Below are 12039 nucleotides of genomic sequence, written 5' to 3'. Positions count from 1 at the left end.
TTGCCAGGAATTTGTGGTTACTATGTTTGTGTAACTTGGCTGTGAAGTGTAAATATACTAAAATATACTAAGTACTTTCAATAGTCTCAGGAGAAAACTGCATGTTTTGGTTTCTAGGTAGAATAATTGATTGCTCAGGATTGGAAAAAAGGATTAAATGAGCTAGAATGATTTTTTTTCTTAAAGAGTATATGTGTTAATCTCTGAGATTGGAAATTTAAAAGTAGTTGGAGGAATTTTATCTTCCTGTTGATTGACACATTATTTATGTAACAGGTGGGGAAGACATTCCTTGTTCAGTTGGATAATAGACCAATAAAAGTTATTAAGGGTAAAAAATGTTGGTGGGATTACAGCCCCTGCAGAAAGGTTTTTGAAACTTTGCACCTTGTTGCAATTGTCATTAAGATTTGGAAAATTTGAAGTAAATCATATTGTAAAATTATGTTTCCCCTTGGTAAGTGGTGTTTTAATTTGAAAAAGTTTGCTTTAGAAGCTTTTATCATGTTATATGAATAGTATGAATAAACGGAGTGATTTATACTTGCCTTGCAGTTTTTAGCAGTTCTTCCTCCTCAGTTCTTTCTTTGCCCCAGGGTTCTTTTTCTTTAATTGCATTGGATGTTTATGCAGTTAGAAAAAATGTTCATAAAGATTATATTGTTGAGTGCCTACTGTTTCTGGTCCTTTGATAAATAACATGCTTTTTGCTTTACTCAGAAAATAACTGTGGTCAGATTGTCATATATTCTGTCATACACAGTAAGGATATTGTGAAAGAAATTCTGACTGTCTGTGTAGCATGACCTTTCAAAATTGTTTTCTTTGCTGCAAGCATCTCACTTAGCCTTTTGACTGTCACATGACAGAGGAAGTAGTATATAAAGGACAACATAAATGACTGCCTTGTTGATCTCAATACAGTTTTCCAATATAAGAGCATGCTGAACAGTCACATACGTTATTAAATATTGTTGTTTTATTTAGGTGGAGGATTAACTAGCTTTATGCATAATGCAGAGTATATCTTACGTTTGATTTTATAACATTTACTAGTGGCCCGGTGCACGAAATTCATGCACATTAAAAGGGAATTAATTAGAGGAAATATTTTAATATTGCTATTTGCCCTTTCTCTATAATAGAAGTGTCAGAGATGAAAGAAAATTAGTAAAATGTATATGAAAACCTTCCTCCTGTCAGAGTCTAGGGCATGCTGCAGGACCGAGAGTCAAGTCCCCACCCATCCCTGTGCACGCCTCGAAATTGTGCGAGACCCAGACCCGGCCAGCCCCACCCCCATTGGATGAGATCTAGCTCCGGCCAGCCCCACCCCTGTCAAGCCCCGCCGGGCGGGGGGGCGCAGCCTCAGGTCCCCTGGCCTGGCCCCGGGGCAGGGGGCACAGCCTGAGGTCCCCTGGTCCGGGCTGGGGTGGGGGGTAAGCCTTGAGGTCCCCTGTCAAGCCCCGCCAGGCTGGGAGGTGCAGCCTGAGGTCCCCTGTCAAGCCCTGCCAGGGCGGGGGGCGCAGTCTGAGGTCCCCTGGCTGGGTGCCGGTGCTGGGGGGGTGCGGCCTGAGGTTCCCTAGTCCAGGCCGGTGCGGGGGGGGGGGGGGGTGCGGCCTGAGGTCCCCCGTCAAGCCCCGCTTGGCGGGAGGGCACAGCCTCAGGTCCCCCAGCCCGGCCCAGAGCCACGCAGCTTCAGGTCCCTGCTGATCGCTCATTATGGGAACCCCGCCTCCGCTGTGGGTGCAGCCATCTTGTGATGGCATGAGGGTTAATTTGCATAATACCTCTTTATTATACGGGATAATACTTAAAATTTAAATAGGAAAACATTTATGTTACTTTGAAAAAGCATCTAGATTTTTATTCAAAATATTAAGAATTATTAGTGAATAGAGACTTTCTACATATAGCCATGAGTACAAATCCACCTTTTTTGTGGACAAAGATTTTTTATTTTATTTTAAAAATATATATATTTTATTGATTTTTTTACAGAGAGGAAGGGAGAGGGATAGAGAGTTAGAAACATCTATCAGCTGCCTCCTGCACACCCCCTACTGGGGATGTGCCTGCAACCAAGGTACATGCCCTTGACCGGTATCGAACCTGGGACCCTTGAGTCTGCAGGCCAACACTCTATCCACTGAGCCAAACTGGTTAGGGCGTGGACAAAGATTTTAAAGCAGTTTTGGAGGTGTCTTTCTGGTGTTCTTGAGCAGTCAAGAGAGGCTTCTTTAAAACTGTGAAGGGACCTGGGGAACATGAGTAAGCACCAGCCTGATTTTAAACTTTGATCTTATTTTTCACTAGTAATATAGCTCTATTATTTACCTGTTTAAATAGTTACCGAGGACTTGTATCAGGCACTGTGAGGAACCCCGAAGATGAAAAAGCTTGTCCCTGTCTTTCAGGAACACACTATCCAGATATCAGCAAGGGTGACAGAAATAGAGTTTAGCAGGATCACAACTCCTTGCTATTGGTGCTATTGTCACTTCCCTTCTAGAATCTAGAGCAGTGATGGGCAACCTTTTGAGCTTGGTGTGTCAAACTTCGCCAAAAAACTGAGCATAACTCGGGTAGTGTGTCACTTTGAGGAAAAAACATTATTTTGCAAATGTTTTATCCTCAGGAGCAGCAAATGTTTCATCCTGGGCATGTGGCCGCCTCAGCGGCCGCGTGTCATCAGCAATGTCTATGCGTGTCAATGCTGACACGCGTGTCATAGGTTCGCCATCACTGATCTAGAGGAAGGGGTAAAGGTTATAAGGAGAAGCAGTAGGGGCGCGAGGATAGTCAGGATTCTTAGGTGAGAATAGTGCTGGCAGGTGACAGTAGAAATCTGGAGCTTGAATTTGATTATCACCTACACTGAGGTCATAAGCAGAGGAAAATGGAAATGGATTCCCATCAAATGGATTTCCCATGCCAGGTGCTGTTTAGGGCCTTTACACATATTATTGCTATTAATCCATTTTTAAAAGTTGTGAAATGTAGCATATATACAGAAGAGCACATGAAAACTCAAATTTATAATTTAAAGAGTAAAAAGTAAAACATGTATGTAACAGCTTAGCTAACTTATGTGCCTTCCTCTATCCTATTTCCTTCCTTCTCCCAAAGATACACTTTGCTGAATTGTTTACTTCCTTGCTTTTCTTTATAACTTTATCACCTACATTTATATCTCTGAACAATATTTAACTTTGTATTTATACTTGAAAAATGGAATCACATTGTGTGTGTGTGTGTGTGTATACATTTATTTATTTCTCTTAACATTGTATGGTTCTTTCATAGTGATGTGTCTAGCTGTATTTTGTTAATTTTCCACATTATAAAATATTCAATACAACATATTGATCATTCTATTAATGTACATTTAGGTTATGTCTCGTTTTTGGGTATTATGAAAAATTACACTTTGAATATTTATGTACATGTGACATTTTTGGATAAGAATTTTCCTAGAGTATAAACCTAATAATGCAATTTTTATGCCAAATTCTTTGTAAGAGGTTGAATTGGTTTATTCTCCCACCATCGGTGATCTATGTAATGTCATAGCATTATGGTTTTAATTTACATTTCCTTGGTGACTGGCTAATGACATTGAACATTTTTGTTCCCATATGTTTCTGGGTTTTTTGGGGTTCCTGTGAAGTTTCTGTTTAATTATTTTGTCCATTTTTCTATTGGGATTTTGTTCTTTACATATTCATTTTTTCATTGTAATTTATAAAAATTATTTGATCAATTTTTATTTACCTGTTTAACATTCTTCATTGAATCTCTTCTTGTTTGTTTGTGGTTTTTTTTTGCGTTAAGAGCAACCTTTTATATGGCCTACCAGAATCTGGATCTAGCCAGCCTCTCCAATACCATTCTCCCTGTTTTCTGCCTTTCTGTGTTTTTTTTTTTTTTTTAGGTCTTGGCATATGTTCTTTCTCCTTTTGCCTAGCATTTCTTCTCTTCAAATCTGTGCTAAAATTCTGTTTTTCCAGGAAATTACTCTTGGCTTTACCTGCCTCAAATTCACGTACTTGGTACATCTACACTTATTTCTGAGAAATACAGTAATTCTAGTTAGATGACTGGTTAGGAGCAGAAAGAGAGTAGTCAGTATTTCTGCCAGTGAATTAAAAAATGCATTGTGCAAGTGATAAACAAGGATGAAAGCTGTTGAGTTGAAATAGGAGAGAATCTGCTAGTGTCATAATGGTACTCTCATTATGATGTTGCCTCACTTCTCTTCATGATTCTGTTTTCTGTTTGGATGGAGAAGGGTGATAAGGAAAACTCAGTGTAGAGTAAACCAATCAATGGACTGAATATGACTGAGGAGGATATGTGAGATTTATTTATCCATTCATTTATTCATTCGTTCATTTATTTTTAAAGGGATGAATTTCCTTTAAAATCTATTTCTGTTAATTTCAGAGAGAAAGGGAGAGGGAGAGAGAGATAGAAACATCAATGATGAGAGAGGATCATTGATTGGCTGCCTCCTGCACACCCCCTACTGGGGATCAAGCCCACAACCCGGGCATGTGCCCTGACGGGGAATCAAACCGTGACTTCCTGGGTGATACATGGGTTTTAATCATGGCCTTGCAGCTACCTAAACCAGTGATTTTCAGCCTTTTTCATCTCATGTCACACATAAACTAATAACTAAAATTCTGCAGCACACCAAAAATGTTGTTTTGCTGATCTGCCATAATATAGATATAATTTTTATTGATTTGCAAAAATACATAATAATACTAATTATCTACCCTTTTGCTCCAATGTGACTTAAAAAAACATACAACACAACAGGTGTCTATATTTGTATATAAGAATTTCTGGTACCAAGAATTACCCAATCAGACACAACCTTATTGTGTGATGTGATCAATAAGATGCCATTCTATTATATGACTTATATATTTATGATTCAAGACAGGGCATTCATACCGGTCAGCTATTTTGTTGGCTGTTGTCATTTTTTTATTTGACAATCCAGGGGAAAAGAGGTCAGTGCCCCTGACTAAATAGTCAGGTATTGCATGTTTTAAAAATTCTTGCGGCACACCAGTTGAAAATTGCTGATCTAAACTATGTATTTGACTAAATTTAGTGAAGTCCAAATTTCTATAGAAGACTGAAAATGAATAATGGCTCAAACACAGTAGATGTTTATTTTTTATTCATGGAAGCGTCTAAAGTGTATTGTCCCTCTTTGGTGGGTGGATTCTCTTCCGGGTGATTTCTTCTATCTTATGACTTCCATTCTCTATGACCAGTGGAAAAGAAAAGAGAAGATATAGGCAGCACACTCAGTTTTTTAAAAGACCTCACCTGAAGTGGCATTTCCATTCAACATTCCCCTGGAGAACTCTTAGTACATGACTATTTCTTACTGCACAGCCTCCAGTCCCATGAGCATGCATATCCCTTCTCTGAGGTCATCACTATTATAGTTTTGTGAATTTTTGTTATTCTTGCATGCCTTTCATACCTTTACATACATATGTTATTAAGCAATAATAGTTTGGTATTTTTAATATACATAAACTACTTATGTTACGGTGTTTTGCTTTTTTCTAGGGGAGGTTAGAATACCTAGTCTGCCAAGTGCGCAGCCCCAATTCCATACTGTGGCAGGAGAAAAGCAGTCTCTTTCACAGTGACCCTGGTAATCTTTTATTTTTGTAGATCTCATAAAATAAGGCATCTATACTCAAGAAGACTTATAATATAGTACATATCCTTCTTTCTTAGAGATTAAATTTAAAAGGCACAAGGAAAGTGTTTCCATTGTGTCTCCATTCACCTTGTTCAGTGCAATTTTGAAGGAATGTGAGATGCTAAAGCTTTTACATCACTATTGGCTCCTTGTCATCACAACTAGGCTACTCATACTTTTAGCTTTATCTAGGCCCTGGGTACCAACTCTACCATGAATGTAAGCTTATTATGTGAGGTGAAATAATTCTGATGTTATGTGTTTGTACAAAGTAGTAGGCAAACATGTTAGCTTATAAATGCTAAATTAAGAACCTATTTACATCCTATCTAATAAAAGAGTAATATGCAAATTGACTGTACCCCGCTACACCCACAAGCCACGCCCATAAGCCATGCCCACCAGCCAATCAGGAGCAAATATGCAAATAAACCCAACCAAGATGGCTGTGGCCACAGAGAGCAGGAGGGAGGCTTGGGTTTCCCCGGCAATGGAGGAAGCCAAGCTTTCCGCCTGCCCTTGCCGGCCAAGGCCTCCACTCAATGCTACAAAGTTTCAATGATAGAAGATAAATAAATCCCAACAAAAATGACGGCAGCCACAGAGCTGGAGAGAGCAGGAGGCTTGAGTTGCCCCTGGAGATGGAGAAAGCCAAGCTTTCCGCCTGCCCTGGCTGGCCCAGGTCTCCACTCCAGGCTACAAAGTTTCAATGATAGAAGATAAATAAATCCCAATAAAAATGGCTGCGGCCATAGAGTGAGCAGGAGGCTTGGCTCCACTCAAGGCTACAAAGTTTCAATTATAGAAGATAAATAAATCCCAAATACCAGGGCCTCCGCTTAGGTCGCCAGGGGGAATGGCTGGCCTGCAAACCACCACAGGCTCCTCGCCCAGGCCACCCCACGCCCCAAGGGAACCCCCCGCCCCCCCCCCCCCCCCCCGCAGCAGTTTAAGAAGGCGCATCATCCAAATAAACAGAACAGTTGTACCTCCCACTTGTCTTTCTCAGCTGACCTAAGTGCTCTGGTGCAGGATGGGTTGCAAAGGGCTCCATGTTTTATTTTTATAATCCCATCTTTTCCCAAACTATGGTGTGATATGGTATCTTAAACAGAATGAGTTCTTAATAAATATTTATTGACTTGAAGTCTAATAATTTTTCTTCCTTTCTCTGTTAATCAAGTACTAGCACTGAGATGACACTATCAGCCAGCCTCTCTTGACTTACTGTGTCCTCTAGAGAATAGGCAGTGAAAGAAGAGTTGGCACCAAGGACAATTTTCCCTACTTTTTGTTGTTGTTGTTAAATTTTCAGTTTATGTCAGTAGTGAAGGGATAATAAAAACTACACACAGAAGCATTTGTCATTTATGGCTGGATAGCTTAGGAGGAACATTGGTCTCCAAGTAAAAGCTATAAAACAGACAAACAAATACTTGCATAGACCAACTTAAACCAGCATGCAAAGGAGTAATCCTGAAATGGCTTGGGAGAAATGCCAGCTTTTTGGGATGCTATGTTAATTTTTATATATTATAACTTATTTTAAACACGACAGCACACAGAAATAACTAAAAGGTTCAGAGTCTGGAATAGTGCTTTTTCTACAGCTGTAAGCTATTTAAAATTCTTCTCGTGTTACTGTTTGCCATCCAGATGGCTTTCTGGCACTGGTTCAGTTCCTAGATGTGAAGGCTGCTGGTTATTTACTCACCAGTATCACCACACTCTTGTATAATTTGACTCATGACTCACAATGCTTACATGTGGGTACCCTTTACTATACAGTCATTCCTGATTGTCATAATGTCACTTGTTATAAACATGTTCCAGAATTGATTGGACACCAGTTCCAAATGAAGATTTGTTGACATTCAAAAGAACACTCTGGTTAGTCTGTTGGTTCCATTGCCACTGGAGTGAGAAACAGAAAGAGTCATCCAGACAATGAAACTTTTGTCTGAAATATTTATGTGCATGATAGATGCAAAAGTGTATCCAATAAACCAGAATTATTTGCTTCACTTTTTTACTATTAACTAAAGTGATTAAAATGCAAAAAGGGCTTACCACAGAAATCAGTATTGTGGTGAGAGGCTAGGGAGGGGGAGGGGGTTGGTATTTAAAAGGAACACCCTGAAGATGCAGACAGTGTTATATTTCTTTCTTTTTTTTTTTAAGTCCTCACCCAAGGATATGTTTTGATTGATTTTAGAGAGAGAGGAAGGGGGAAAGAGAAATATCAATTGGTTGCCTTCCGTACACGCCCCAACTGGGGATTGAACCCGCAACCTAGGTATGTGCCCTGACTGGGAATCAAACCCAAAACCTTTTGGTGTATGGGACGACACTCCAACCAACTGAGCCACCCAGCCAAGGCAGTGTTGTATTTCTTGACCTGGACTGTGGTTTGCTTTATAATAGGTGCTGCTTTTCAATAATTTTGTTTGGTATTTTTTAATTTATGTGTTATTTTAAACAATAAAAATGTTTAAAAATAGAGAATACTTGCCTATCATGTAGGTCACATACTTTGTAATAGATGTTAGTAGTAAGTCTTTGTCTGTTAATTTTTATCTATTTAGGAAAATATCCACTTTTGCCCTAAAATATGGTTATGGTCAAATAGTGATTGAAATAGGCTTAACAGTTAGTTCCCCTTTTCACATTACTACTCATTTCGGCTTCAGGAAGAGAAGGGACAGGTTGAGGAGAGAATATAGTGGGGATGAAATATATCTTTCTTAGAAATGTATGCCCCGATAGAATAATCATCTTTTGTTGTTGTTGGTAAGCAAGATGAAAGAAAATTAGAACACTGAAAAAATTGATTAGCATTAATTAATAAAAAGTTAAATATTCTAACTCAAGTTAATGTAAGTAATTTAAAATAGAATATTTTATAACACCAAAGTAATACAAAGGATTGTAAGAATATATTATGAACAACTATATGACAACAAATTGGACATTCTGGATGAAATGGATAAATTTAAATTTATACATACAATCTTCCAAAACTAAATCAGGAATAATCAGAGAATCTGAATAGATAGATTACAACTAGTGAAATTAAAGCAGTAATTAAAAAACTCCCAACAAACAAAAGTCCTGGACTGGATAGCTTTATAGGTGAATTTTTTCCAAACATTCAAAGAACTAACAGCAAACTATCTTTCTCATACTATTCAAAAAAATTCAAGAAGAGGGAAGACTCCCAAGCTAATTTTATAAGGCCAGCATCCTAATTCCAAAACCAGATAAGGACATGACAAAGAAAGAAAATTTAGGTTAATATCCCTAATGAGCATAGATGCTGAAATCCTCAGCAAAGTATTAGCAAACCGAATCCAGCAATACATTGAAAAGATCATACACCATGATCAAGTGGGATTTATTCCAGGGATACAGGGTTGGTGCAGTATTTGCAAAACAATAAATGTGATATATCACATAAACAAAATAAAGGATAAAGACCACATGATCATATCCATAGATGCAGAAAAAGCATTTGATGAAATCCAATATCCATTTATGATAAAAACTCTGAGCAAAGTGGGAATAGAGGGAACATACCTCAGCCTAATAAAGGCCATATATGACAAGCCCACAGCCAACATCATACTCAATAGGCAAAAACTACAAGTGTTCCCCTTTAGATCAGGAATAAGTGTCTTTTAGAAATTTATGTGCTTTATTTTATCACAATGAGAATTATTTTCAAAGCAAATATTCTTTAAGATACCAAATTATTCAGTTTATTTGCATAGAATATTTTAACATATTGAAAGTTACAAAGCCTGAGATAAGCAAACCAACAGGTCCGTAACTCAGAATTCTAACATTTTTACATATTATTCATTACAAAATGCAAAAAGACCGTTAATGTTTAAGTAGAATGATCTCTAACCTATAAATTACACTACTGTGACCAAACACATAGAAACACAGATTCCATTAAATATTTTAAAAGTTTGATTTTACAAGTAATTAGAGAAATGCAAATTAACTCAAGAACTCAATTACAATCCTGTTAATGGATGCTGTATACTAGTACAACTATTAAGGTAGTGGGAATACAGATTGGTAAAATTTATGTATAAAGAACTTTAAAGAATTTTATACCAGTGATTCTAAACCCTGTTAGACCAAAAGCCTTTTTTTTATAGTATGTTTTGTAACACTTGTTGGTGCAAAGCTGACACCAGAATTTGCCAAGAGGAACATTAAGCTGATTGCCCTTTCAGTAGACAGTGTTGACCATCATCTAGCCTGGAGCAAGGATATCAGTGCTTACAACTCCGAAGAGCCCACCGAAAAGTTACCTTTTCCCATCATTGATGATGGGAACTGGGACCTTGCTATCCTGTTGGGCATGCTGGAACCAGCAGGGAAGGACAAAAAGGGCATGCCTGTGATGGCACACCTGGTGTTTGTTTTTGGTCCTGATAAGAAACTGAAGCTGTCTATCCTTTACCCAGCTACCACTGGCAGGAACTTTGAACAGATTCTTAGAGTAGTTATCTCTCTCCAACTGACTGCAGAAAAGAAGGTTGCCATCCTAGGTGATTGGGAAGTTGGAGATAGCGTGATGGTCCTTCCAACCATCCTGAAGAGGAAGCCAAGAAACCTTTTCCTAAAGGATTCCTCACCAAAGAGCTCCCATTTGGCAAGAAATACCTGGGCTACACGTTCCATCTGTAGGTCTCCTCGAGGAGCTGGTGCTAGAGATGCTTACTTGGCACAGTGAGCTAGAGGGTGCCAGCTGTCAATCAAGTGTTCAACAGCAATTCCATAAAAACATCCTGCTGTGATCACAGCCACAGTCTTTAGGTTGCTGTACTATTGGCTTAGTAAATTAAAATGGTATTAAAAAATAGATTAACTCTAACCTGAGTCTTTCATTTGGATTAGTCAAAGTGTCCTGAAAATAAAACTTTTAAAAATGTATAAGCTGTATGCTGTCATTAATGAAACCTTGAAAAAAGGAAATATTTATTCATAGTTACTTTCAAACTATATTAATATATTTTCTTGCAGTCTTAATTGTATGCATTAGGTTGTGCTCATGGTTTTTCCTCTTTTTGCAGTAAGCAGAATTCTAATTATACTTTTGTACGGTTTTATATTTTGCTGTTTTCATATCATTTATAAATATTTCTATAGTATTGCACACACTTGACAAGCCAGCTTAAATGGCTACTTAATATGCCATCAAATGAGTATATCATTGTTTATCTAATTATTGCTTCATGTTTGGACAGTTTGTTTGCAAGTTTGTCATATTGCATATTTTGATTTATGCCTAAAATTTTTTCTCTAATCAAGTTTTAAATATGTAAATTATAGAACTGGAATTACTGGATACTTAGTAGGTATGAAATATTTTAAGGATATGTTTTCTAAAAGCAATTTAGAGTGCCATCTTCTACTTGAGAGGATAAACTTATAATGTTTTAGCAATTATTCTTTAGTAATTTGTAGACTTACTTTAGAGATATTTCTTACATAGAATTATAATGATTTGGATCAAATAACTTTTTTTATAAAATGAAATTCTACACTGTTCAGTTTTTCTTTTTTTTTTAAATTTCTTTATTGATTAAGGTGTCACATATTTGTCCTCATCCCCCCATTCCCATCCCACACCCCTCCCCACGGATGCCCCAACCCCCTGTTGAACTTAACCATTGGTTAGGCTCATATGCATGCACACAAGACCTTTGGTTGATCTCTCCCCCCTCCCCCCACCCTCCCCTATCCTCCCTCTGAGGCCCGATAGTCCGATCGATGCCTCCTTGTCTCCGGTTCTGTTGTTGTTCATCAGTCTATGTTGTTCATCATTTCCCCTAGATGAGCGAAATCATGTGTCACTAGAGATATACTTATAAGAACTGAATGTGAGTTATGCTGACAGGCAAATGAATCAGTCTGTAGTGAGTTTCTTTCTGGACCAACAGTTCTTTTGAGACCCAATATCAATGTCCACCGGTTCCTCATGTGTACATGTCGGCACTGACCCCTCAGCTCTGGATGGTGGACAAATGGTGGTAATGCAGGTCCGACTCCCTCTGGTTTGGTCTTGGCCGGACCCAGGGGCACGGCTTCACCCGGACCCAGGGGCGCGTGGCCTCACCCGGACCCAGGGGCGCGTGGCTCTCTCAGACCCAGGGTCGCGTGGCCTCACCCGGACCCGGGACCCAGCCTCACCCGGATCCAGGGGCACATGGCCTCACCCGGACCCGGGATCCAGCTTCACCCGGACCCAGGGGCGCGTGGCCTCTCCCAGACCCAGGGGCGCG

The 12039-nt window shown here is 38.8% G+C and overlaps 1 protein-coding gene and 1 pseudogene across 2 annotated transcripts in view; both read left to right on the top strand.

The window, feature by feature from the left end:
• The window catches only part of PIK3CB (phosphatidylinositol-4,5-bisphosphate 3-kinase catalytic subunit beta), a 144246-nt gene that overhangs the window by 45382 nt on the left and 86825 nt on the right, over positions 1-12039 (top strand). The gene's annotated exons all lie outside the window — the stretch shown is intronic.
• On the top strand, positions 5951-11550 carry LOC307113434 (peroxiredoxin-6-like; annotated as a pseudogene). Its single transcript has 2 exons — positions 5951-5956; positions 9885-11550. The product of its transcript is annotated as a peroxiredoxin-6-like (transcript).

The sequence above is a fragment of the Cnephaeus nilssonii genome, assembly GCF_951640355.1.
Source record: "Cnephaeus nilssonii genome assembly, chromosome: 17".
Taxonomy (NCBI): Eukaryota; Metazoa; Chordata; class Mammalia; order Chiroptera; family Vespertilionidae; genus Cnephaeus; species Cnephaeus nilssonii.
The sequence above is the reverse complement of the archived record's forward strand: the minus strand, read 5'-3'. Positions and strand labels throughout refer to the sequence as shown.